The sequence below is a fragment of the Dermochelys coriacea genome, chromosome 3 (genome assembly GCF_009764565.3).
Source record: "Dermochelys coriacea isolate rDerCor1 chromosome 3, rDerCor1.pri.v4, whole genome shotgun sequence".
Taxonomy (NCBI): Eukaryota; Metazoa; Chordata; order Testudines; family Dermochelyidae; genus Dermochelys; species Dermochelys coriacea.
This window is the reverse complement of record NC_050070.1, coordinates 150,728,126-150,748,692: the sequence shown is the minus strand read 5'-3', so window position 1 is coordinate 150,748,692 and position 20,567 is coordinate 150,728,126. Positions and strand designations below refer to the sequence as shown.

The 20,567-nt window shown below is 53.4% G+C and overlaps 1 protein-coding gene and 1 long non-coding RNA gene across 10 annotated transcripts in view; one reads left to right on the top strand and one right to left on the bottom strand.

Moving 5' to 3' along the window:
• SLC29A1 (solute carrier family 29 member 1 (Augustine blood group)) overlaps positions 1 to 20,567 on the bottom strand; it is a 58,356-nt gene that overhangs the window by 13,643 nt on the left and 24,146 nt on the right. The window contains exons 1-2 of one of the 9 annotated variants that reach the window (XM_043511584.1): positions 6,026 to 6,185; positions 5,629 to 5,734 (exon numbers count right to left, since the gene is read on the bottom strand). The exons of 3 other annotated variants lie outside the window; for them this stretch is intronic. The gene's annotated coding sequence lies outside the window, so the exon portion shown is untranslated. Of the gene's footprint in view, positions 1 to 286; positions 1,540 to 4,000; positions 4,020 to 4,929; positions 5,010 to 5,628; positions 5,735 to 6,025; positions 6,204 to 19,416; positions 19,672 to 20,567 lie in introns of those variants that run through there. 5 more of the 9 variants (XM_043511583.1, XM_038396530.2, XM_038396529.2 and 2 more) reach the window with 5 other exon arrangements.
• LOC122459456 lies at positions 4,780 to 9,042 on the top strand. Its single transcript, XR_006280166.1, has 2 exons — positions 4,780 to 5,113; positions 7,100 to 9,042. It is a non-coding gene; the product is annotated as an uncharacterized LOC122459456 (long non-coding RNA).

The window sequence follows — 20,567 nt, the reverse complement described above, 5'->3', positions numbered from 1 at the left end:
AGCCAGGCATATCTGTTCCCCTTCAGTTATATACCCAGCAGGTCCCATCCAGGAGGCCTGTCTCCTCCACTTTAGGCTATGTGGAGTCGCCAGCCCAGCAGCGACTCCAGTAGGGGCAAATACCCCATCTCCAGACAAGGGGAATGCCTGGCTCTGGCATGCTCTAGGTTCCTTTAAGCTGGTGCGTATCTCCCACCCCCCTTTTCTCTGCATGTACACTGGAGCAACTCCCCCACAAGGGCTGAGGCCCCTCCCAACCCCTCTTTGGTACCAAGTGACAAGGAACCTTTAGGCACTGCTCCAGCCATGTCTGCTTTCTGCAGAGACCCGGCCCTGCTTTATCCCTATACACCAATGGCTTTTCAGCCCCGAGGATGGATCAAGGGACAGCTGGAGGGTCTGAGCATAAGCAATTCCCTCCTCCCAGAGACTGCAGGATTTTCTGCCCAATCAGCAGGAGCAGCCCTAGTGTGGCCCTTGCCAGTTTCACCTGTTACTACATTGGGCACTTCCTCTTCACACGCAGTGGGCATACTCTGGGCGCCCCCATCTAGCTCACTCCCCTCTGCAGATTGCATGATCCCCCAGACAGGGAAGAAGTGTGATCCCTTTTGTCGCTTATGGGGCACGGCATAGTTATCTAGTACATCTCACCCACTTCCCCCTGCCATGGCTACCCCCCAAGGCTGCCTCCCGGAGAGCCAGCGCCCAGCCACAGCTGGGAATGCTCTTCAAGGCTCCAGCATCAGTCTAAGGGAGCCCAGAAATAATGGAGAGAAAATGGGAAAACCACTGCGTCTGGTGAAAGAAAGCCTACTTAAGGCGAGGAGTTCAGCTCAGGGGACATGCGAGTGCGGGAAGGAATTTGGGAAGACCACTATGAAGGTGGAAGGTGCTGTACCAGAAGAGACTAGTGGGCCCATGTGCCCAGCATCCTCTGTCCTTGCTAAGCTGGATCAGATCAATGCGCCATCTAATCTGATGCCCCTTACGTCCCTGTTGCACTGGCTGCTGGTCCCAGTACTTAATGGCACAAGGAACGTTTAAAAAAAAATCCTCATCATGCACCTGGCCAGGTTTGCAACCCTCTCCCCAGCCAGCTAACACTGTGAAGTGTGACATCCAGTTGCTCTTAGGTCAGCGTGCAGAGAGCTGCAAGCTTTCCTGCTGCACATCCTGCTCCCCAGACAGATTCATCCTGCCACTGCACAAGGGGCCCAAGGCAACTGGATTCCTCCTGTCGGGAGAGTTCCAGTGGGGTTGATCAGAACCTGGATCCCAACACGCTGCTTGATAAATGCCCTGACTGCCAGACACACCCCTGCTCCCTCACCACACCTGCACCATAGAAGGGCTCGGCCTCTCCATCAGCCCATGCACACACCTGGGGCTGACAGAACCAACGGAAGCTCTGGCAGCCCCATGCCCATTGAATGGGAAGGCGTGTCTGAAGGCAGTGGAACTGTGTTTTGCCTCCCACGGGGGTAAGTGCCAAGCCCCTCCTGGTCATGGGGGCTGTGTTGGAGCAGATGAGTTGGTGTCAGGTCACATCACACGGAGCCAAGGGAAGGGAAGTGAGGAAATGGAGGATTTTGAGGAGGGAACAACATGTGAGCAGTACTACAGGCTGCCAGCTTCAGGATCCCAGAGGAACGATGGAGCAGGGCAGCAAGGCCCAGGAGCTGGGGAGTTTGCCGGCGTGGGGACGGCTCTCCCTGCCAGCAATGCAGCTGCAGTGGGCCCGCTTACAGCAGCCTCTGAAAGCCCATCTGTCACAGGGCCCCATCATACCTGGTTTAGTTCTGCTGCCCTGAGCTTGCGGGTCCCCACATACTCCTCTCCCTGGCCCCTCTCTCTGCCCTGAGGGGGCCACTCGCTCCTGTTTCCCTATTGACTGTGAGCCCATGTCACTCTGGGAAGGGTGAGCGGGCTTCCTAAGGGAAGGTGCCATAGCTGCTTAACCCCACGCTCTCATTTTGCCAAGTGCTTCCATTTCTTTCCACAGAGTGCTGGCTTATTGCAAGCACACACAGACCAGCACTCATTACTCCCAATATCTGTAATGCAGCCAGCTCTTACAGGCAACCCTACCATAACAAATCAATGTGAGTGACCCAGCCTGTGCCGTCTTGGGCAACCCAATAACAGTGCCCTACAACCAACCAGCGTATGTAGCTCGGCCTTCACAAGCAACCCTGCGATAATGCCCAGCTCAGCTGGGCTAAGAAAGCCTGCAAGACAGCTGCTGGGCCTGCACTCTTCCTCTCAGAGGATACACGAGCCTTCATGGATCGTGAAATCTTCCGCATATCAGGGAGAGGAAATACTTTTTTCAAGGTCATGGCATAACAGCTTTGTGACAGTTCTGCAGAGCTTAGAAATGAAATTTCCCTGCAGGGGAGGGATGTGGGAGCCCTTGTAATAAGCCAGGCTGCTGCTCCCTCTTGTGAATCCGCTGCAAGGCTACCTCTGACAAACTGTGTGGCCCTTTCAGGGCTTCAGGCCGCATGGGATTGCGTGAGCTTTCCACGGTCAGTACTTTGACTCCCAGTACGCGCCAAAAATGGCTGTCAAGGACATTGTTCCCATAAAACAATCAGGACGGACAGGTCCAGATGCCTTTCCTACCCTTATCTATAGATATTCTTCAGAGTCAAAAGTCTTTCCAGATGTCCTGGTGCAGGGGCTGACTTGAAGGGACTCCCATCTGAGTTCATGCTGCCCTTAGGGGAGTGCCTATGTACGCTTTTGATACAGAGAGTGTATATTTGGCAGTTGTACATTGAATGCAAAAATCTCACTGATGCTGCACTATGGTATATCTGAGATTTCACACTCCCACCTGGCTCCCATATGGACCCTAACCTGGCTGCTATTTAAACTAAAGGGCAATTGGGCACAATAACATATGGGCATCAACTGACCATGGACACATTTAGGATGGCAATTAGAAGGTTTCTAACCCTCAGACAGGTGAGGATCTGGAACTCCCAATAGGAGTTGTAGGGGCAAACCATGATCTAGTTTTAAGAGTCAGCTGGACAAACGTATGCGTGCGATTGTATGATGGGGTTGCTTGTGATCGAAAGGTCAGGGATCAGCAGCCTTGGGGCTCCCTTCCAGTTTGCCTTATGTTCCTAAAAGCTCTTGTTTCAGGGTTCCAGCCAGCCATGCTGCAGGGGTCAGGAAGGGATTCCCTCCTCCCTGCCCATGTATTCTGGGGGGATTTTTTTTTGTTTTTTTTTTTTTAAATCTCCTTCCTCTGAAGCATCAGGGATGGCCATGGCCGGAGATGGTTCATTGCACGGGGAGGGTTGGAGCTCCGAGATGGTACCAAGCATTCTCTCTCAGCTACTTGCCCACATGCTCATGGTCTAACCGATGCCATAGGTGGGGTTAGGAAGGAATTCCCCCCCCCGGTCAGATTCGGGGAAACCCTTGGATTTGGGGTTTTTTTTTTTTGCCTTCTTCTGCAGCATGCGGGTCACTTGCAGGATTATCTGGGTATATCACACTTAATTATTTCATTTCTCTGTCATTGCAGGGGAACTTGGGCATTGGTGCACCTTGGTCCCTCCTATCCTCTGCCTGTGGCACAAGACAGTCTAGTCTCCTGAGGGCTGTGATACTTTGGTCTCATTGCAGTCGCTGGGTTTCGTGTGTGGGTGCTGGGTGGTGCTGTTGGTCTGAGATATACAGGACCTGGTCAGACTATTATGAACTGATGGTCCCAGTTTGGCCTTCAACTCTATGACTAATGAGGCTGTGGACACACTAATTTGGAACTGTCTGGTCTGGTGAGGGTCAGGTCCCTGGTAACGCAGGTATTTACAGTTAGCCTCTTGTACTTCTACATCCCAGGCAGAGGCTGTGTGCAGAGAGCTGTATTTGTGTGGGTGTGCAGGGGCATGCCTGCCTACGTTGGCATGTGTGCATCCAGGGGATGGTATGTCTCATACTGTTCCCAGAATGATGACAAACCCTTTGTTTCAACAGTCACCATCAAAGAGCTGATGAGGAAACAGCCACAGTTTCCAGATATCCTCTCTCTTCCTTCCTGAGTCCTGTTTTCAGACACCCTCTCCCACTGTTCACCTGAGCCCAGAAACCTGGGAACCCCACAGCCACTTCCCACAGGCTTCCAAACCGGAGGCTCTGCCCCTCCCTGGGAAGAGGCAGCAGGAACAGGGCAATCTCTGAAGGGCCAGTGCCTAGAGTCTCTGCTCCATTTTTACAGGGGCTCTGTATGCCTGGCCAATGAGAGAGAGAGACTAAGTGCTTCAGAGGCAGTTGGACATCAGGCTCCCCCACCCGCTCGGGTGTCTCTAATGGGGGCAGTAATGCCTGCTCTCTCGTCCTGGCAATGCTGCTGACAGCCCTAAGACCTCTCATTCCAGACACTCACCCCCTTCCTCCAGGTCAGGGACCCTGCAGCAGCTCCTAGCATTGTCCACAGCCATGACCCTGTCCTGTCCCGCTCCATTTTCACGGCCCCATCTCTTTGGTAGGGAGTGTGAAATCAGACAGCCCTGAAGGGGAGTCATAATCCCAGCTCTCTGGGAGTGAAGGGTGACCCGAGCCCAGCCCTCTCAGCCACCCCATCTGCAGAGCCTCAGGGGGAACTCTGCAGTCAGTGGGAAGTCCCTGGGGAAATATAAAACCAAGGTGTTTTATCTTTCCTAGCACCTGGCTCCTTCTTATCACAGCTGCCCAGAAGTCTGTGGGGGGAGTAGGACAGCAGTGTTTCAGGGTGGTATATGCCTTGAGTACAGGCTACAGACCACTGTACCAGCCACTTCCAAAGCTAATGAGCACAGCTCCTGACACTGTGCAGGACCTGAGCTAACGTACCCGCTCAGTGCACTCCACGCTACTTGAAGAGCCAAATATAGCCAGCTCCCCAGGCATCTCTGACCCAGTTTGACTCACCCAGCCTGGACCTCACTGGAATCCCTCCTGATTACACTGGCATGAGAGGAGAAGAAACAGACCTTCCGTAGAATCCAGGGCTGCAGTAACAGTGGTTAGTTACCAATGGGGTGTAAACAATCACAAACAGCTGCAAGTGGGTGCCTGGAGTAAAGTTGTGCTACTGATCCTGATCTGGCACCAGGTGAGTGTGGAGAGAGTAACACACATGCTGAGGGGCTCGGTTGGTTGCAGCAGCTAATAGGTGGGCACAAAGCAAACTGAAGAGATGCTTTACTCTTACATCCACCTGTTAGTTACTTCTCCCACCCACACACTCCCTGCTTAGAGCAGAAGACAAACTCCTTTCAACCCCCCCCCACCCAATGCCAGATCCGCTGCCATTCACACAGCTTTCCCAGAAGCATTCACTCCCACCTGTTCCCAACCATTCACACAGTTCTGCTAGAAGTTGGCCTCGGGCCTCAGAGTCTGATCAGAGTTGTACAGTGTAAAGCCCGTTACTACTGCCTGGAGTGACTTAACTGTACCCTGCTGTAACTGACCAGCACAATCAGACTCTGGGTGTTTACACCAGACTAAAGAGTTTTCTGTGAAAAAGAGAGAGAGCTGGCCCATTGATTTTGGGGGTAAGTTTCCCTGCAGATTGAACTTCTAGGATCCCTGCCTACAACCCCTTTACCAAATGCCCCATCCTACCAGCCAGGTGCTCTCGATAGCTCCTTCAGGCTCTCTGTGCCCTGGGCACTGAGCATGCTCCCAGCTCCCCCAGAATTACGCATATTTGGAACAGTTCCCTAAGAGACTAGCCATATAAAGTAGATATTAGAGAAACTCCCACAAACACAATTCCAGCTGCTTAAATAACAACACAAACAATGCCGTGTTCTCACAACAGGAGGACTCAGCTCCATGCTCCTGGCTCCCTTCAGCTGCAGCAATCTCCCAACCCCCCCTGCTACCGCAACATGTGACAGAATGGAAACCGACCTGTTGTCTAAACCCAGCTGCACGATCCTTAAATCCCTCAGCTGGGAACAACTGGCTGGTTTGGGGTGAGGCTCCCCCTTGTCCCAGTGGGCAACAAAGAGATTACCAAGAGGGCAGGTGGGTCTCTGTCAGTCAGGTCGCTCCAGACCCTTCAGGCTGCCACTGGGCAGAGATTCCACGGAGAGCAGCGGCTCAGGGAGGTGCCCTCTAAAGGCCCTGCGGCTGGTATCTGAGCCACAAGCTGAGGCCAGCACTCTGGATGTGGGAGGGGGAAAAGCAGATAAAAGAACTGACCAGGGCCTCTTTCTGAGGAAACACGAAGACACCTCTCCCGACAACCTGCTATGTCAGGGGAGCGGAGATAAGCTACTCTCAGTGTGGATACCAAGCACATGGGTCAGGGCCTGTCTCCCGATGAGATGTCACACAGGGATCCTGATTACTTATGCCCATTAGATGATCCCAAGCACTTCTGGTGATGCAGGGTGTTACGTCCTGTGTCCTGGACTCATCTCAACTTGAGCAAGTCCATTCAGCCACCCTCATCTCCTTGCCGTTTCAAACAGATACTGAATTCCTGCCTTGCTTCATGGCTTAAAAAAATTGTGCCGTGTCACTGTGCACTGTTAAAAGGCTACCACGCTCCAACCAACAGTAGCTGCACTGGAGCAACGGGAGGAAACATTCTGTGTGTGTGAAGGACAGTGTTTAACAGAAGTGAAGCCAGTGAACAGGGGGTGGGGTGGGCACTGTTTTCTATACAGGCAGTAAATCTGTGTGCATTCCCACTTGAGTGTAAAGCAGTACGGATACAGACAGGTTGGAGGGAGGACCTGTGCCCCAGGGCCAGAGCAGAACTCTGGCTATCTATCTCCACAGAGTTAGCCACACACAGGCTGTCTCTGCTCTGCCCCAGACTCAGTCAGGGAGTCTAAGGGCTAGGGTGTGCAAACTGCTAGCCTGCTGAAGGAAAGATCTATACACATTTGAACGGATTTGCTGACTGGGCCAGTTTTCTTCCCTAAAACTTACTGTGATGGTTCTCGGGGTACCCAGAACTTGGCACCTGCTGCCTCCAGAGCAAGGAAGCTTGCCTGTGGTAGCTAGGTATAGCTCCCTGATACCACCAGCCTTCCGAGCTAGTACAGTAGGTTTTCCCCTAAAGTTCAGTCTGTTGCAGAATCGGCTGACTTCAGACGAACCAGGATCCAATCTTTTATGAAACACACTCGCTCAACACGACATCTTCTCGGTGAAGGGATGCAGAGGATCATTTCTCCACGCTGTGATAGAATGAATCAGAATTTTGTTTCATTCACAGACAGGGTGACTCCATCTGTGTATCCTTCCTTTTTACCTCCAAGTGGTTTCAATGTTTATAGTTTGTCTTTGATGGTTTCTATTCACTGTTCTCAGTTGCTGCACTCGTAGAAAATCGGAGCAAGCAATATGGACATAATCAGTTAGCCAGGAGGGGAGGGAAAATGTTCCCTTCCACTTGAATCGGCCATCACCAAGATGTCTTAATGCTTCCCTGTGGACTCATTTTTACTTCAAGACCATAAGGCACAGCTTTCAATATAGTTACATTATTCCTTAAACATTACCCATACACACAATGGTTATAAGTATTAATAAGTTACAAGCACTCAGAGACATCATATGCTACCCTTCATGGATAAACACCCAGAAAATGGTGTATGAGGTGGAGTGAGTTTGTCAGGCCTGAGACAGGAGTTGTTTGTAAAGAACAGAGAGCCCTTTGCCCATTGGCACCAATTGGCCTCTGTGTCACAACGACCCATTCCTACCCAATCCTAAGTTCACCAGAACTAGGACCCTGGTAGGTTAAAGCAGGCTTCGGAGAATTAAAAGTGGTTACCACAGCAGTAACAGGAGAGCCAGAGCAGCCGATTGTAAAATACCCAGGAAAGGAGGGAAGGGGTTGGCCTTGCTCAGAGAAGCAGATGCCACTGAAGTGTCCTGAGATGCAAGCCAGGTCATTGGGGGTTTACAGAAGGAGGCTCTGCCATGGAATTAATTGGCCTATTAAAATACCATGCTGTTTAGCCCTGTGTCCCAGGGTCCCACTTCCAAGCCAGCACCATGCTAGGCAGCAGTCAGTCCCAAGCCTTACTGGCATTCTCCAGAGTCCTAACCAACTTCCTTGCTGAGCTGTCACAGGCTGACACTGCCCCTTTAGGGGCAGAGCAGAGCCAGTGCATCCTGAACCTCATCCAATTAAAAGGGCGGGGCAGCACTGGGTGCTATCAAAGATCCGGAAGAGACCCTCTGAGAGATATCTGGTGACTCAGGGCTGCCTGGCAGTACTGACTAGAGGAACAAGGAAGAGGCAAGTTAGCACTACAGCCTGTATGTTTGGAACCTGGGAGAGGGCTGAAGGCGGGAGCAGCAAGAGAAGGTTGCTGGCTGACATCCCCACAAAGAGCCAGATGGAGGCAGGAAGAGAGCAGCAGCAGCAGGAGCTGTGTTGGCTCTAGCTGGAGATGGGGATAAGGGAGGGTGGAAGGCAGAGGAGCAAAGGAGGGGCCTACCATTGCCACCTCCAGGGCTTGAAAGCTGCTACCAGAGGAACTGTGGAGGGCTGGGGGAGTGAGGGATGCTTGGCAAGGATGGCTGCCAGCAGAGAGGCTGGGGGGTTCCTGCTGGGAAGAAGAGGGGTTGCCCCAGGAGGAAGGGATGAGTTGGCTGTCCCAGCAGAGGGACAGGAGGAGTGACAGAGTCTGGGTGTGGTGGGTGATGCCAGAATGTGGTATGTGGTACGCCCATGGCCGAGAGGATGTGTGATTTTCAGGACAGCTTGCACTGGGGTGATAAATGGACTATGGTTTGGGACTTTTGGTAATAAACTCGCCCCAAGAGAGCCTGCATTGGAGCTCTTGGGTTAAGGGAGGGGGACACTAAGGACAGGCCACACATGTCATACCATGGCTTGCCACCCAAGGTGCTGCAGACAGGGCTGCCTTCTGATACCAGCCATCGTGGGAACGGGAAAGGTGGTACAGCAGAACCTCAGTTACAAACCTCAGAGTTATGAATGACCAGTCAGCCACGCACCTCATTTGGATCCGGAAGTACGCAATCAGGCAGCAGCAGTGACCAGCCCTGCCCCCGCCCCCACCCAAATACTGTACAGCACGGTACTATGTTCAACATAAACTACTAAACAAATAAAGGGAAAGTAAGAAAAGAAAGACTGACAAGGCAAGGAAATGTGCTTGTTTCATTTAAATTAAGACGCTAAAAGAGCATTTTTCTTCTGCATGGTCAAGTTTCAAAGCTGTATGAAGTCAGTGTTCAGTTGTAAAACATTTGAAAGAACAACCAGAACATTTTGTTCAGAGTTACGAACAAACTCCACCCAAGTGTTGGTAACTCAGAGGTTCTACTATAAGTGCTGAATGGGGTAGCTGGAAAAGCTCTTGTTCAATGGTAGTGCTGGGAAAGCCTTCATCCAGCATAGTGGTGGCAGGGGGGATCCCACACTGATTCCTGCTTCCCTAATGCACCCTGATCTTCACCCCTTCACAGATCTGCTCCCTTTTTCCCCAGTCCCAAGGATCCCTAAGCGCACAAACAGTCCTTGTTTCTCTCCCTGCCCTCCCATACCCTTGCTCTCCCCACGATCCTGCCCCAGGGCCTAACTCTTTGCTGCCTGTGTGTTGAAACTAGCATTGAAACCCCCTTTTCACATCCCCCTGCAAAGAGTCCTGCAGTGCTCGCTATCCCCCAGTTCACAGTCTGGGCAGTGACAGAAGAGAGGAGTAAATTCCACTTTGGGGGGGCAGTGTAGATAGGAGGCGGGGGTAAGGTCCTGGGGGTGTGGAAGGGAGTGGGATGAGGGAGTGGAGTCAAACCTTGTTGCTTCACACTTGGCGCCAGGGTCTAGGATAGACGGCGTCAAATAAGGAAAAGAGAAACTAGGGGCAGATGCGAAGCTAGTGTGAATTGGCAGAGCAACCCGAGAGGTGTTGTGGAGATTATAACACTACCTGCTCCTTGGGTACGGGGCTGTTCTGCAAGCTACTATTCAGTGGGTTAGGCCCTGCCTCTGCTGATGCTCAGAGCAGCTGGGTCTTGTTTGTCTTCAAAGGGCAGGGTGGCTGGTTCCAACATGACAATAATGCTAGCTTTCTCAGGAGGCCATCTCCTCTGTGTTTGCATGGCTGGTACTGCAGCTTGGGGAGAGGTGGACTGTGATTGCTCTGGGGATTCAGAAGGGGGGGCCCCCCAATGTTAAAGGTGCTGATATTCCCCCCAGGGGAAGTGGCCGGGAGCATCAGAGCAAACACACCTGGCAAGGGACTGCCCGGGCTCTGCGAAATAAGTCACATTTCTCTGGTCTTTTATAGCTACAGGAATCACTTGCCCCATCATGAGACATACTGCTCCAAAGGTGGCGGTTTAGGTTTGTTCCATCTCGTTTGAGTGGCCATGTTGGCTGGGCCACTCCATGACCATGGTTCCAGGTGGAACTACACAGTGCCAGGAGCAGCCCGGAGGTGTTGGAACAGCCGGGAAACAGCTATGCTGAGCTGGCTGTAGGCTGGGAATTGCATTCCCCCGGGGTTAATCTGCTAAGAGCTGCCCTGAGCTGGTCTTGGGCTAGCAGCTGCCATTCTGTGGCTCTTAAGAGAACATCAGAAGCCTAGGGCAGCCAGCAGCCTCCCTGGCGCTCACCTCTGTGCTCCCTGACTCTGGCCTGTTGCTGATTTAGCCCTGTAATTCACCCCAAGCCTTAGCTGCCCACAGCAGGTTAGAGTCCAACTCCCTGGGGAAATACAGAGTGAGGGTTGCCCTGACCCTGAGGTCAAGGGGCTGCTTGCAGAGCTTGGGGGCTGAACTTATGCAGCTCCTCTCCCACCTTGGGTGAGGGTAGCTTCCACTCAGCTATTTCTACTATGCAGCTCCTGCTAGCTATTTTAGGAGGCCGCTGGGCTGGGGAGCCCAAATGAACTTGCAGCTGGTTCCAATTTAGAGGTGGGGGGGAAATGCAGCCAAAACAGAACAAAATGTTCCATGGGCTGACCATTACCATTTCCCCAAGTTGCAAAGATTATGGTGGGGTGTGGGGCTCTTCCTGAGGATTGGCAGCCTCACTAGGAGCTAGGCTTGCCTCTCAGCTCAACCAGCTGCTGCTGTTCCAGTGGGAGTCAGGTGGCATGAGGCTGGGATTTTTGCCCTCCATCAGTCATGTCTGTTCATAGTATGGGCATGACAGAAATGCAGCAACTATTTTGGGCCCCAGCCCCCAGAGAGCAACTGGCCCCTCCCCTATCTACCAGACAGAGGCAGAGCAGGGACAGTGCTGGTGCTCTGAGAGGGAAAGGGACATGCCTGTGTTATCTCCATCATGGGAAGCGGGGCAAGGAAAGAGGCAGAGGCAGGAGAGGCTTAGGGCTGAACCGTGGGCTGGGAAATGCTTGGCCCTGCTCGGACTGCTGAAGTGGTGCAGTTTAGTACCAATCCCTAGCGCTCTCCAGCAGCAGATCTGCTAGCACTTTCCAAAGGCGGTCAAAGTATTCTCCTTTTACAGCTGGGAAACAGATGCAGGGAGGTGATGTGACTTGAGCAAGGGCTCTGCAGGTCCGTGGAGGTAGAACTCCGGTGCCCTGAGTCCAGGCTCCATGCCCTGGAGGTCAGCTGCATGGAAAGAGGCTACCCAGGGTGTTGGTGCTAGCTCAGCCTCATCAGGGGGCAGGGGCGTGAGACTTCAGTGCCAGGGAAGGGATGGGCAGGTGTACATGGGCTGACTCTAGCTCTGCTGCTGCCCCTCAAATCGGAGCTGGTCTCTCCCACCCTTCTACTTTCACTTACACTCTCCAGACGACTATTGATTATGTCAATTGGGCTAGAGAAGGGTGGGTGGATGGGGGAAGAATAGGCTGAGCTCTGCAAACTCATTCTCATTGTGACCGAGTCAGAATGTGAACCAGCTCGCAGAGATGGAAGGCCAGTGCACTAACCCTCTCCTCAGCTCTCCACTTTGCACCCGGAGTACATCCACCAAACTCTGTTACAGGCTAAACAGGAGTTTCTCTGCACTGGGACCTTGGGGTAACAGCCTGATGAAGGGGCCATTTGCTTCCCATTCTCCAATACTTGAGAAGTGTATGTCACATGGCTGGAGCAGGGGTGTCCAAGGAGCAAATGGAGAGTGGGAGTGATGCTGTGGCCAGGTCTCCTCACCCCAACCACACAGCTGGAATTAGGTTGGGGAGGCTTCCCACTAAAATGCCCTCCCCAAAATGGCCCCATTTCCCCACCAGCTGAGGGGGATCCCTGGCCTTGCGGCCACATCCTCCCATGCTGCATGCAACTCACAATGATGGGGCAGAGCCCTGCCCCCACTCGCAAGGATCGGGTAGTCCCAGGAGATGCAGATCTTCAAACCCATGGCAGAGAGAGATCACGTGCAATGCAGCCAAGTACCAATGCATGGGGCACTGCCACAGCAAATGCGTGCTGGTTGGATGCTAGCTCCACCCTTTCAACACAATCACACCCACGAGCAACTCCCCGGCGGTCTCCCCCCACCCCTAGGCACACAGGGCAAGATGGGACAAGCACAAGGACCAGCAGGGTCACTGTGAGCAGTCCAGAAGTGGTAGGATGTGTCCCTGTGTTTAGCACAATGAGGCCCTGACCTGAGTGAGGCCGTGGATAGCTCTGCAATACAAATGATGAGATGCCTTTTGCTTGGCCAGGGCAGAGCAGGTAACCTGTCCCCCTGCAGCTAGATACCCTCATGCAGCCCCCCACTACTGGCTGTCAGTCAAGGACCAGCTGGGGCAGCACATGTCCCTAAGTTCTTGGTTCCCAACCTGGGATAGCTGGGGATGGATCATCCGGGGTGCTGTGCACCCACAGCTCTCATGTACTTTAACTGGAGCTGCATGTGCTCAGCTCTTCTGAAGTCAGGCCCTGGCCCTTGTCTCAGCAGAGACACCCACAGCTCAGTGAGAACAGCTGAGCACCATGGCATTATTTGTTAAAAAGCTCTTTAGGGTGGGGACTCTGTCTCCGCCAACATCTCCCACAGGAGGGAGGCACTGCTAGCCAGAGGCACAGCTGCAAGGCCATGAGCCCCTCCGTTCTGAGGAGGGGGCCTGAGCAGGCCAGCCCTCCCTGGGTGCAGGCTGACCACCTGGAGATGGCTCAGAGTCTCACTAGAGCCTGTCCCAGAGTCTTTATGTGTTGGAATGTTTGTGGGCTGGGATGACTGATAATGGGTCCATTGGCAGAACCCTGCCTAATTAATAGCTTTCTGGCACATGCGTCCGTGCGAACCACTGGGAGGTTATTGTCTTTGTTTAGATAGCAAAGTGATGTAGTAGGGCTGGAGTTTATCTCTGTTGAAAGTCGCTTTCAGCCCCAGACACAGGGTTTACAGCGGAGAGTAAGTGACAGGAAGAGATGGGGCCCAGTATCCCCCCAAGCTCTGGGAGAATCAGAAATGGTTCAGCTCGCTCCCCACTTCAGGTCTGGCCTTTGCCCAAAGATCATGACTGCTCCAAAAGCCAGTCAGAATCCTGCTGTCTACTGCATCATGGCAGCCCAACTGGTGTGACGGGGGTACCGGGAAGAACAGCGAAGAAGGGGCCAGACACACCAATGAGATCATCATGCTTTCAGCTGGCTGGCCCTGGAAGAGCACCAAGAACTGATCCCCCTCCAGCATGCACCAAAGTCATGTTAGGGTGGACTACCCTTTCTACAAAGACCCCACGGGGGCCTTGACTCCAGCCTAGAAAGGAAACTGGCTCACATGGCTATTGGCCAGCGTCTATCTAGACAGGGCTGGGGTGAGGAGATGCCTCAGTCGAAAGGTCTGGATTGTACTTTATGGGAGAAGAGGAGAAACAAAGACTGTACTAGAGCCACAAAGGGAGAAGGTGCCAGAGCCAGGCTAAAGAATCAGCAGTTCCTGGATCCAATTCCTGTGCTCTGCCCCCCAGACCAGGCTGCTCTCTCACTGTCTTGGAGTACTCCAGAAGTCAGTTCCTGGAGGATGTACCCAGCACAGGGAGTTGAAGGCTTGGCTGGTGTCAGCATCTACTGGCAGAAGCTACATTCTGCACCAGGCTGCAGCTACAGCTACATCAGCATCAGAAGGGCCTATCAAATGGAATTGATAGTGAGGCCCTAACACTGGGGCTGGCCATCCCCTCACTTCCCAGACAGAGTCCCTCTCTGGGCTCACAACTCTAAAAGGAGAAATCTCTCTCTGCCCTTCAGACCCAGCAGCCACAGCAGAGAGAAGAGGGAAGGTTGGCCAGAGAGCAGGGCTCTCAGTGGAGAGTCTGCATGAGCTGAGGCTGAGCAAGCCCTGATGTAGAGCCTGGTGAAAGAGCAGGGAGGAGCAATCTGTGCCTGCAACCTCCCCTCCCTCCACCCAGGAAGAGATACCAGCCCAGTTAGCCACCACCCTGAGCAGGCTTCAGAGAGACATGGCTCTCTCTACCCAGCTGGTTAACAGCAGCCTCCATTCCCAACAAGCTTTACCGGTGATGCACCCAGCAACCACTTCCTTTCCTGCCACCACTGGGGACAGGGGGATTGGCGGTGTTTAAGAACACACACCACAACAGGCAAAGAAAGAGAGTCCCATTTGCAACCAGAACTGGAAGGGACATTTTCGAGAGACCAAGCTGAATTGCCTGAATTTCAGTCTGGGCAAAACAGCAAGGTTAATAATGTTCCTCTTCTTGCCAGAAGTGCCTTGAGATCTTTAATAAACACGAACAGTCAGGCCCCTCGGAAGCATGGCATGCCCTAACGTACACTAGGATATGGAGTTCCATACTTTGAGAAAGCCTGCCCCATACAGAGTCATGCCCGTGAGCCCTCCTCCGCTTTCAGCGAGCACTCCTTAGCTTCTGAGAGCTGATGGGGTTGTGACTGTCTGAGAGAGAGAGAGAGAGAGAGCATGCGCGAGAGAGAGCTGCAGACTTCTTGCAGGCACCATATAGGGGATGGGAGATCCTATAGCACTAGGCTGTCCAAAAAGAATAAAATTCCCGCGTAATTCACAGAGCAATACCATGGGAGTACCGCAGCAGCTGGCTTCACCAGAAATGGCATCGAACCCACATCTGGATTCTGATGCAAGACATTCTAGGAAGAGAAAGGCGTTTCCTTCATCCTGGTGCCAGAACCAGATGCGGCTCATTGGAAACCAGAACTGGCAGCTCTCCTTCACTCCCAGCTAAGGACAGACCAGGAAGAGAGGGCCAGGATGCGTCTCTACAGTCTAGACATGGAAAAATCCCCCTGGAGAAGAGTTATAAGTGTCTCACAGGATGGAGTGTCCATTGCTTCCCTAGGGAATCTCTACTACAGGCTGGTGTGGAGAGATAGAGACATGCTGCAGCAAATCCAGAGGCCTCTGGGAGAATCTCCATCTCCTCTGGATGGGGATCTCAGGGTGAGCTGTTTTGGAAGACAGGCCTGTGGAACAGAAAGTTAATGTTCCATCCAGGGGTAGGCAACCTATGGCATGCGTGGCACTCACACTGCCTGGGTCCTGGCCACCGGTCCGGGGGGCTCTGCATTTTAATTTAATTTTAAATGAAGCTTAAACATTTTAAAAACCTTAATTTACTTTATATACAACAATACTTTAGTTATATGTTATAGACTTATAGAAAGAGACCTTTTAAAAACGTTAAAATGTATTACTGGCATGCAAAACCTCAAATTAGAGTGAATCAATGAAGACTCGGCACACCGATTCTGAAAGGTTGCTGACCCCTGGACTAGACTGTCCTGAAGCATCACTGTGTTATCTGGCTTCCAGGCTGGATGGAAACAGCTGGGCTCTGCCTGTTGTTGTTAAACAGAGCATGGCATTGGCGCACACCTCCAGCTGGAGCAGTGCAAGCAGCTGGAGAAGCCAGGCAAGGTGACGCAGTTCAGATTCTGAGCCGGCCTGCAAGGTCTATGGCAAAGGTGTTAACTCACTGCGGAGAAGGCTGAACTCCATTTTAATTCTGGGCTGGTGTATGAGGTTATGACAACGCTCTCCCAGGGATGGTTTGCACAAAGATCAAGGGGAGCACATGCCCTTATGTACTAAGCAAGCTGTGTGATGATCAGTTGTTTGCCCTGCATCACTCAGTGGGAGAACATGTTCCCCTTTAGAGCCATGTCTATTTCTGATTCGTTTCTCTCCCTTTTCCCCACCCTCCTTTCTCTCCCTCTTCCCCGCCTTTGTGTTCTCCTCTCTTCCCTTTCCACATCCCAGTTTCCCCACCTTGTGAACTTCACTCCCAACTAGAGCTGGTCAGAAATTATCCATGGGACTGGCTTTCTATCATAGAATGCTTATTTGTCTAAATCTAAGCTTTCTGGGGAGATGATTCCATTTCACTGAAGGTGCCACAGAAAGCAGGTGGGGTTCTGATTTGCTGATCCCTTGCCCATCCGGCTCCTGGCTCTTTGGGAGGCTGATGGGAACCTGAAAGTCCCAACTCCTTGGCAGCCCAGGGTCCGTAGCCCCGAAGGCTCCCCTTTCTGTCACAGCCAGTAGCTTCCTCCTCCTTGGACAACCTAGGATGTGGGGCTAACTGCAGAAGGTGGAAGACTCTGGACTGCATGTAAGAGGCCCTGCTCCATGTGCTCTGGGTCCAGGCAGCCACAGTAAGGAGGACGGTCAGGCTAGGCCAAGTCCTCAAGTGACTGAACAATAATGCTGATCCGCCAACGCTAGCAAATTCATTAACATCCTCCACCCAGGAGATAATGAAGTACTAGCATTAATTCCTCATGGTAGGATTCTTCCTCTCATTAAGTAGCTTAGTAAGGGGAGGAGGCCCAGGGACACCCTGCAAGACCCAAGCTCCTCACTTCCTGTGCCTTCCAGGATCCCAGCCCTGCTGTGTGGGTTGAAGCAGATTCATTCTCACCCAACTCCTCATCCTCCTATTTCTGAAGGTTTGTCTTCCCTGTAGAGCTAAAACTCGAGTGATCTATGCTCAAGTTACTCCTCTCGAGTTGGCCTTGCTTGAGTGACTGCAGCCACACTATGACATAACACGCCAGCTACTGCATCTTCACTGACTCTGCACTCACTCGTGTGTAGCACTAAGGGTACATCTACATTAGAAACCCTACAACAGCAGTCAGACTGCTGTAGTGTAGACACTACTGCAGTGACGGGAAGGGTTCTTCCATCACGGCAGTAAATCCACCCCTCTGAGAGGCGGTAGCTAGATGTACAGAAGAATTCTTCCGTCGACTTAGCAGTGTCTACACGAGGTTCACTTCAATACGTCTCATAGGGGAGTGAATTTTTCACACCCCTGAACGTAACTTCGTAGTGCAGACTAGCCCTATGATTGCTGGAGCTGTTTCCCATGGCTCCTTGTGTTGCAGTAAGCTAAGGTGCTCTTTGAATTTTTTCCCAGTGAATTGAGGGAAGGCACTGGAGGACTAGCAGCACCTGGGTAGAGTTAGCTTGCATCCACATTACAGAGCAGTCACGTTAGCGACTGGTGAGTTTTGCTCACTCAAGCTTTAGCTTATACCCCTGAAGGACCACACTCCAGTCAGGATTATGGGTGTGTGGACAGGACTCAAGTTAACCGAGTGAAGATAAGCCCTGAGAAACTCAAAGCTATTTAGGGCAGGAGCTGGCTGCTGCCACAGAGACAAGAGGATTACATGTTTTGGGATTTCACAAAAGGGACTGGGGATTCATGTTTTGGCATAGACCCTGGACAATGAGGGAGCTGGCTGGAGCAGGCAGCTCAAGGGACAGGCCTAGGGAGGCAGCTTGCTGCTCAGGATGAAAAGGGAAGCATATCTCAGCTGTGACATTTGGATGACTTGCATGCCTTTAACCCAAGGGAACCTGCCAGGTGTGGGATTGGGGGCCGATGCTCATTTACCCAGGACCTCAATGACGAGTCTCAAGGCTGGACCCCAGAGCCTGGTCACCATCACCCCAACTCACAGCTTGAAGGTGCCCCACTCAAAGGCAGAGAGTGGGCAATGGCTGGTACAACTGAGATCTTAGTCAGCTGAACTGGTATTAGTGCCCAGCAAGGTTGGGATTCCCCTATCTGGCGTCTATAAAGTCTACTAAGGAAGGGTGGGCACAGGGTCCAGTGTGTGGCGGTCTCTGGTCCTGCTCCTATCAGACTCACTATTAATACAGTTGTCACTCTCAAGAAAAGAAAGAGATGCTCACTAACATTTCTGTGGTGTCCTGTCACCCCATTCAGAGCAATTCCTATCTTGGCCATCCCCTACAACCACTAACCAGGGGGAGTGCAGCAGACAAGGCAGCAGGGCCAGATACAGGGAGCTACCCCAGACCGCCCTCCGGCTCCTCTTACACAAGAGCCTTCCAAACTGAATCCATGTGACACAAAGGGGTTACAAAGAGAGCGCTCTAGCTCCCCACAGCCATCACAACACAGCAGCTTCCCTAGTCCCACTCACCAAACCTCCTTCAGAGCGTCTTTCTTCCACCTCCCTTTCCAGCACTGCTCTCCTCTCCAGCACGACCCTACATCCTTATTGGGCTGGCTCTGCCCACGGCAGACTGTATATTCCTTGGGGCTGGGATCTTGCCTTAATCCTGCATGTTTGTAAAGCTCCCCACACACAATGGTGGGCACTACTGATCCTAGAGCAACAACATGAGCAGCCCCAAACAGTCGCTCCCATCGTGGGCACTGAAGACATCCACCCAGTGCCAAGGCGGTACACGGTAAAGACCCGCACCTGGGCCAGGCTGCACGGTACAGTTGGGACACCACCACCACCACCACCACCATCTCCCACCCACTGCCCCAGCAGTAACCATTACAGGGACATTCAGCCCCACCGCAGACAGGGAGCAGTGCCGCAGGGATAATGACCATTGCCTGGCTTTGGGGGAAAACTCGCTCCTAACGCATTCCGCTGACCTGCCCTATTCCAAGGAACTGACAACTGGCAGCTCCCTACCCACGCCCAGCCCACTGGGTGCTGCCCGATTCCTGTGCCCGAGACGTTCAGGTGATGACACTGTCGGTGAACTGGGACACACACCCACACGCGGGAAAGTGCCTGCTTCCGTTACTCCACAAACTCCTGGGGGGGACTATCAGCAATGGGGCAGGCTGTGCCCCCGCGCCGGTGGCAGGGGCTGGGCCCGAGGCATCTGCCTACAGCAGCAGGAAGCCGATTTACACGTGGCTGGCCGGAGAGGCGGGTTGTGGGAAGGAGACGGGAGGGGGCCCCGACCCGCAACACCCGCTGCTCGGGACCCACGTGCTGGGCAAGGAGCAGCTCGGCCTCCCCCACCCACGAGCCAGGCAAGCGGGTCAGACCCCCCCCCACCGGGATCGGGGCCCTTCCTCTCCTACTAGGGGGTGCGGGGGGGGGGCTCTGCTTCCCCGGAGCGCGCAGTCCGCCAGCGGCCGATGTCCCGCCTGTCCCGGGGCGGCGGCGCAGAAAGGGGGTCGGTGGCCCAGCCTCACCCACCTGCTCCGGGACGGCTCCGGCGGCCTCAGTCCGCTCCCGCGCTGCTGCTGCGGCTGCTGAGCGCCCCGAGGGCGCAGGGAGCCACATGTAGCCAGCGAGCAGGTCCGGCCCCGCCCCTAGCCGCCTTCCTCTCCTCCCCCAGGCTCAGCCCTCCCGGCTCCCTCGGCCCCAGGCCGGTGCCCTCACTGCCCCCGCCGCACCTTCCCCGGATACCCTCCCTCTGCCCCAGGCTGGCACCTTCCTCTGTCCCTCTCCGCTTCGTGGCTGGCACCCGCACCCTCCCTAGCTGTTCAATCCCCTTGCTCCTCCTCCCAACCGCCAGTCCTTCCACTCTGGCGGGCACTGCCCCCTCGCTTGTTCTCTGCTGCCCACCCACTAAAGCGTTCCTTGCTCTTCCCCTCTGCAGGGCACCAGGTGCAGCCTCCTCCGCTCAGGAGCCAGCCCAGGGCCCAAAGTGGGTCATGGATCTTTCCAAAGCTAGGGGCTGGGGATGAATCTTAACAAGGCTCTTGAGTTGTCTGCCAGCCACCACAGCCCTTGGCAGAGAGCCCTTCTCCTCTTCAATAAACCCCACTCTGTCCTGGGCGCCTATTAAACAGGCAGCAGGAGCCAGGAGATGGCAGGCTTTATTTATCATTCCAGAAACTTGTGAGCCACCGGCACATCCTAGAAGTTCTGCTGGGAGTCAAGCTGTCTTCCTCCCCTCCATTCATTGTGTGCTGCACAGGGGATTTGGCTCAAAAACAGGCTCTTTGCCCCCTTACCTGCTACTCCTGGGCTTATTTCCCAGCTGAGCTCAGGATCCTGAGGGTCACAGCACTGCCACCTCCACTGCAGCCCCATGCGGAGGAGCAAGAAGCCTCCAAAGGGACAAAGAGCTTATTTTCTCATCGTAGTCCCCAGCACGCACCAGTCAGGAAGAGGAATGCATAGGACCCAGGGAGCAGAACTGTTTCTAACTGGCCTACTTCTCAGAGTCCCTGCTACTCTGAACCGCTGCTATAGCATCACTCGATAATGATTGCTCTGCCCATTTTTGGCCCCTTCCATGTGAGGATCCCAAAGTACTTTACAGACATCAATGAATTCAGCTTTTCAGGCCCACTGCGTGGTTTAGGATCCTGCTCCTCAGCTTGCAGATGGGGAAACTA